Here is a 7323-nt window from a genome sequence, read left to right as displayed (position 1 = left end):
TAACGTAGAAGGAGAAAAAAAAAAGTGAAATCGTAAAAATGGGTTTTGCAGGGTTCGACCCCGAATCATTCCACAATTCAGAGGGGCACTCAAAAAATGGCCATATAATCGTCCCAAAAATATATGAATAAATTAAAGCAAAATCGAATTGGTTTAAAAGAATCAATTCATGAACATTTAAGCCACGGTTTGCAAAGATTGCATTCCTTAATATATAAACATATTTGTTCATGTGTATGTAAATATATATACTTGATCGATTTTAGAACTTGAACCATTTGAGTTTGCAAATGGGTACGCAAATTTAAGTTCCGGATTTTGGTCTTGTCCGACAATTTGCAAACAGGTGCACAAACTGTTGTCCCAGACCTAACTCAGGTAGAACCGTTCATAAATGGATATGCAAACTTGATTCCCAGACTTTCATAGTTAAAAACGTTCGCATACGAGTATGCAAACAGAAGAAGGACAAGCTTTATCTTCTATCAGTTTAATAATATTACAGAAGCGGTGACTATTCAAAGAGTAGGCAGCTCTTGGATCGATGTTTGGAGGTTTGATCTCCTCATATTATTGATTAGTAGTTTTGAGGACTAAAATAACAAACTTCTGCTTGAAAAATATCTCTATCTATAATGCTTTATCTAGAAATTTGATGGTTAGGCAAATAATTTGTCTTCCTTTAGACTATCCTTTTAAAAGATAAGACCAATTGCATTGCGCATTGTCCTGTACATCTCTATAATGTGGCAGAGTGACCGCGGCAAACTACGTTTGTTAAGCTCTGCATCTGTCATGTAAAGCTTAAGGTCGACAGTTTCTCTTTGGGAGGGCTTATATATTCACCATATTATATGAATGGACCAAGAATTTTGACACTTCTACCTCTAGTTGCAATAAAACTTTTATTGCTCTGAAATAGAATTGTTGCGGAGTTATACTGTGGTATGTAGACCCTGAAAGTTGTTTTATACTGTATATATTTTGGCGTTTTCTTTGGAAGATTTATCAATTGATGTAATTATATTTTCCTGTCTAGTGCAGTAAACCGCCGTGAGAAAGAAGCTTAAATGAAGAAGCAATCGGAGGAAGCTGGGAAAGAACAAGGTAGAAGAGATAAGAAAACAACTGATTCACAAGTAAGAGTTTTCTTATATTCTTTATATGTATCTTTTCTTACTTCAGAAACTAAACTAAGAATCCATAATTCACAAATGGTAATCATAGTTGTTGTCTTCCCTTTCTTTTGTAGATTTTTTTTTTCCATTCAAACATGTACCATTGAACATATCAATATTAATGGTGAAGAATTTGATTGATCCAGTGAATTACAAGAGTTATAGGGTTTATGGTAGGGCTGAACATGGTGTCGGTTAACCGTTGGAAACCGACCGAACCAGACCAATAAGTAAGAAACCGAACCAAACCATTTAGATTTGGATTGGTTTGGTAAAAAATGTTGAAAAAACGACATTATTGGTTTGGTTTTGGTTTGACCTGAAAACCGAACCAAAAACCATTGGGGAACCGATTAATTTTTAAACTTAATTTCTACCGTCGATTTAAAAGTATTAGATTCTACCCATTAATTTAGAGGATAAATAGAAACCCTAAATCTAATATTTCATTATGATACTCTCCTTCTTTTTCTTTCTCCTTCTCTCAGCCGCCTCCCTTCTCCACCCCCAACTACAGCTGCTGCTACTTGACTTTTTTCTTCCCGTCTTTCTTCTTTTTTATTTGTCAATATCTAAATTAAGATATATTATATATCTTCATTTGATCTCTAGAATTAGAGTAAGCTTTAACTATTCTTGATTTTTTTTGTCTGTATATTTGTGTAAACCAATACTATCGGCAACTACGATTTTTTTATCTCTAAATTTGTGTATTTTTTTTTGGTTTGACATAATTATTGGTTAACCAAAAACCACTGGGACAAACCGAAACCAACTGGAACCATTTGGAAACCGAACCAATGGTTAATGGATTTGTTTGGTTTAGATTTTTAGAAACCAATAATATTGGTTTCGGTTTTGGTTTGGCTAGAAACCGAACCAAAACCGACCATGAACAGCCCTAGTTTATGGGGTAGTTGCAGGATAAAATAGAAATTGGTGAAAAGATTTTGACTAGGTCAATAAAGACTGACCTTGTTTTTTTTGTTGTTGCAAAGAATTCGCAACAGCTGAGATCTATTGCTAAATTTTTATCGTGAATTTTTTTGCTCAGTCTTCGTTGACTCAGTCAAGTTTTAGCAACTAATAATAAAAAATTCGCAACTGCTACAAGACCATTGATAAAATTTTGCGTCGCAACAACTACATTTTCGTTGCGAATATTCGACTCGCCCCCTTTTGCAACCGCTGAGTACAGTACCTCAATATGCAACAGCGGGAGCCAGTTGCTAAAGTCCAATTTTGGTGTAGTGCAAACTCAAAATATGATGCAGAGACTTGCATGTCTTGGGATTAACCACCTTTGAAAAAGTACTTTAATTGTAACTGGAGAAGTATTTTTTCCTAAATACCAAACAACTTTGTTCGCCATCAGGGAAAAAATATTCTTCATAGTGAATAATCCAAAATAGCTAGTACCCTAGGTTCTCTAAACTCAGAAAAATGCACATTGTGGGAGATTCTTGTCATTTGTTGATACCTATTAGCAAGAGGGTAAAGCATTTCATCTTCACCGATGTCCTTTTCCAAGTTTCTAATTATTAATGAATGATTATATCTAAGACTTGGGACAATTGGTTGCCAAACTTTTTTTTTTTTAATATTTTTTTCTTTCTCTCTGATACTCTAGAGTAATGGTCCCTAAATTATTTTGAAACTCCTTATATTGTAGTGGATTATGACGATTACAAGATTCAAACCCCTATCTCCGCAGTGAGAGGGAGCATAAGAACCATCAAACCACGCCGGTGTTATTGTAATATAATGGTAAAGTTACTGGGTGATGATACCAGTGTCCTGAGTTCAAAACTCGCCAACACCAAATTATTTACTAACAAAAGAAAAAGAACCATCAGACCACTTGATGTTCTCATTGTTGGTCGTCCGTGTTCTCCGTTGATACCTTATAAAATAGGGGAAAAACACAAGTCCTATCGGCTTGGGTACTGGAAAAAAAAAAAAGGGCATTTCAATAGTTTATGGTTCCCTAATTGGACACGGCCGTACTGAACAAATAAGGGCATTTCAATAATTTTATTTTAAGAGTAATAGGGTTTGTGTTGAATTTGAGAAGCCATTTTTTGAGGCGGATAAGGTTATAATGTTCCCTTAGATCTAGGTCTACCCAAAGGGGGAAAAAACCCAAAGTTTTCCTTAACTTTCAATCCTAAATCCTTAAATTAAAATCCGTTTCAAAACCCTCCCAATTTTGATAAAGTCCCGCCGTTTTCTCGTGATTCTTATGAATCATCGTCTAAATCCCTACTTATTTTCATAATAAACCCTCACATTTTCTGGCGTTATCATACCAATGGTAGCAATTGGAATAGCACAACATATTCATGTGTTGGTGTATGGCGAAATGATCGTGTTGAGATTATTGCTAATGATATAGGGAATCGTACTACTCCTTCTTACGTTGCTTTTACTGATACTGAACATTTGATTGGTAATGCTGCTAAGAATCAAGCTGCTTAGAATTCTCTCAACACCGTTTTTGGTAAAGCTTTTCTACATCCTTAGTTCAATTTCAATATCTATTATTTGTATTGTGTATATTCATAAAAAAAAAAATCTACCATTTTTCTATGATGTAATTTCATCGATCTGATTTTGTTCTGTTATTTGTGAGTAAATATTATAAATTGCTTAATTTTCTTAGGGGTAGTATCACTAGATCACTTTCTGAATAGATTTTCTATTTTGTAGATGCCAAACGTTTAATTGGTAGGAAATTCAGTGATAAATCTGTTCAGAGTGATATGAAGCTATGGCCTTTCAAAGTCATTGCGGGTGAAGATGAGAGGCCAATGATTCAAGTCAATTGTAGGGGTAAGCATAAAATGTTATCACCCGAGGAAATATCATCCATAATTCTCATTAAGATGCGAGAAACTGCCGAAGATTACCTTGGTACAAGTGTGAAAAATGCCGTTATTACAGTCCCTGCTTACTTTAATAATTCTCAGCGCCAAGCTACTAAAGATGCCGGTACCATTGCTGGCCTTAATGTAATGCGTATAATCAATGAACCTACTGCAGCTGCAATCGCTTATGGTCTCGATAAAAAGGCAACCATTGTTGGTGCGAAAAATGTCCTCATTTTTGATCTTGGTGGGGGTACTTTTGATGTTTCAGTACTCAACATCGAGGAGGGTGTCTGCGTAGTCAAGGCTACGGATGGTGATACACATCTTGGAGGAGAGGATTTCTGTAGCATAATGGTTAATCACTTTGTGCAAGAATTCAAGAACAAGCATGGTAAGGACATCAGTGGAAATCCAAAGGCTCTTAGGAGGTTGAGAACTTCTTGTGAGAGGGCAAATAGGAACCTCTCATCTACTGATCAAGCAATCGTCGAGATTGACTCTTTGCATGAAGGAATTGATTTTTATACGCTCATTACTCGTTCGGAATTTGAAGATTTGAACATAGATTTGTTCAGGAAATGTATAGAATCTGTTGGGAAGTGTTTGAGGGATATCAAGATGGACAAGAGCAGTATTCATGAAATTGTGCTCGTTGGTGGGTCCACTAGAATTCCCAAGGTGCAGTCTCTTTTACAGGATTTCTTTGATGGGAAGAAACTATGCAAGAGTATCAACCTCGATGAGGCTGTGGCTTATGGTGCTGCAGTGCAAGCTGCTATGATGAGTGGCGAGGCTAAGGGAAAAAGGCGGGACATGTTGTTGTTGGATGTCACTCCTCTTCCTCTTGGTATTGAGACGATTCGAGGTTTTATGAATGTGCTGATCCCAAGGAACACCCTCATTCCCTCCAAGAGAGAAAAGCTTTACTCCACCAGCAAAGACAAACAAGACTCTGTTTATATTCAGGTGTATGAGGGTGATAGAACTAGGACTCGTGAAAATAACTTGTTGGGTGATTTCGAGTTAATAGGAATTCCTCCAGCACCTCGTGGTGTTCCTGATATTACAGTAGGTTTTGAAATAGATGGAGATGGTATATTAAACGTATCCGCTGAAGACAAAACATCTGGAAACAAAAACAATATAACCATCAAAAATAACACGGGGAGGTTTTCAAAGGCTGAGATCGAGAGGTTGGCTGAAGAAATTAGGAAATACAAGTCAAGATGAAGATTACAACAAGAAAGTGGAGTTAAGAAAGACATTCAAAAATTACGTAGACCACATGAGGACCACGGTTAATAATATTGGAGGGAAGCTAGTAGGGGATGATAAGAAGAAGATTCAGGATGCAGTTCACAAGGCTGACCAGTGGTTGGGTAGCAATGAATTAGGGGACTTGGACTTGGACGATATCAACAACCAGATCAAGATATTAGAGGGTGTGTGCAGTCCTGTCATGGTTAATGTAACTAAAACTAAAGGGCGACCTCCAAAAAAAGCTAAAGAATACTAAGATGCACCAGCAGCGTTTTCCAGGGACAGGTGAACCCATAGTCGAGGAAGTCAACTTGAAATTTCTCTTTTTTTTGCCATTTCTTCTGCTAATTACTTAGCAACTTTGAAGTCTTCGATTTCCTCTCATCTGATTATGTTATGAACTCATGTTTTGCTATGTACAAGGCCTGCTTCTGCGGTTTTGTGTTGAATTTCAATTATCAGTTTTTTATGGTGATTCCAATCGCTCTGCGTAAATGTTAGTTTTGTCAATCATAACTTTCAGGACGTTTTGCTTCTATGCACTGCTACTTTGTTAGATACATCTTACGCACCCACTATAGATGATTCTAACGCTGTATGTGGAGTTTTCCTGGATTCTTTCTCCTTTTCCCTGCAGCAGTTTTCTATTTTTTCCTACGCAAAATGTATGCAAAACCTGCATAACAGCTTGTATAATGTTACAAAATATGAGTATGGTACAACATTGTGGCTGGGTAACAATGAAGGCTTGAAGTGCTGCAACAACGAGTCTAAATGCAGGGTATGAGATGACTTCAGGAGCATCAAAAGAGGGGTCTACCTTAGATATAAGTGGGTAGACGGGGAGAAAATTATTGTCCCTGCCAAAAGAGGGAATGATTCGGGAACAGCCTGTAAGGTAATACATATATTCTTATTTGTCACTCCAGAAAATCATAGATTCTGTTTTTTTCTGTATTGGTAGCTTCATAACATGTAGGTACTAGTGTGCAATTTATAAAAACAGATTGAATATGACTTCGATGCATGTGTAGGTAGAGATTGAAAACGAATCCTGGTTCTTCCCAATGGTGGTTAAGTTATGTATGGTGTTGCACATCAGCATTCTTCTGGAATCGGTTCAGCACTTTATGGAGAGGCTTGATGAGGCAGCCGATGCCTTTTTCGATGGTTCGAAGGTTGGAATCCTGAAAACAAAGAGATTGAACCTGCCTTCAGCTTAGATACCATTGTTTCATTATCAATTCAACTGTTACATTTACTGATTCTCTCTTTCATGCTTTGCAAGGAGCTGGTTTATCATCAAAACCTGTCCCTGTCCTGATTGGAGAGTAAATTTGTACTGCTAAATGTTAATTAGATAACCAAAAATAGTTTTAATCTTCCAAACTGTTCTCGTTTCTCAGGAGTTATGGGCTAAGGTTCTTGTCATATATGGTTGTTATTAAGTGGCATCCAAGATTTTTTTCTACTGGAAATAGCTACTGGAGTATTTCACATTCTAGTGAAAGGTACCCTTATGGTATTCTTCCACATATATTTATGGTTAAAACCGCTGGAATGATTGTCAGAGATGTGTTGAAATTTCATCTTGTGTGATCTAGTTTCTGTAATTTACGTGTCAAAGTTTGTGTACTTATCAATTACATGGTACTTGTTGGTGCAGGTGGCACAATTGTTGTTTTTGGTTATGGTCATTATTGGTCAAAGGATGCTATTCAAGTTTTTTTTTTCTACTTATCATCACTTACCACAGAAAGATCTTATCCATACATTTTGTTGTTTCAGTACGTTGCTTGTTCACTGTTTTCTTTGTTCACTTCATATTACTTGTATGGACTTGATTAGAATTGAGCAATTTCACGACATCAGTTAGCTGCAATCGCTACACCAAGCTGTTACTATGAGCATCTCCTTCAAACATTCAATTGCAGCTATAGAAGGCACTGTTTCGCCTGAGTAATTTGTTAACTTCTATAGTGCCATGAGTAGATATCATACATATTTTCTTGCTA

General features: G+C 36.6%; 1 pseudogene; it reads left to right on the top strand.

Annotated features, from left to right (window-relative positions):
- Positions 1–3298: 3298 nt before the first annotated feature.
- Positions 3299–5727, top strand: LOC113319342 (annotated as a pseudogene).
- The last annotated feature ends 1596 nt before the right edge of the window (positions 5728–7323 follow it).

This window comes from Papaver somniferum, chromosome 10 (assembly GCF_003573695.1).
Source record: "Papaver somniferum cultivar HN1 chromosome 10, ASM357369v1, whole genome shotgun sequence".
Lineage (NCBI taxonomy): Eukaryota > Viridiplantae > Streptophyta > Magnoliopsida > Ranunculales > Papaveraceae > Papaver > Papaver somniferum.
The sequence above is the reverse complement of the archived record's forward strand: the minus strand, read 5'-3'. Positions and strand labels throughout refer to the sequence as shown.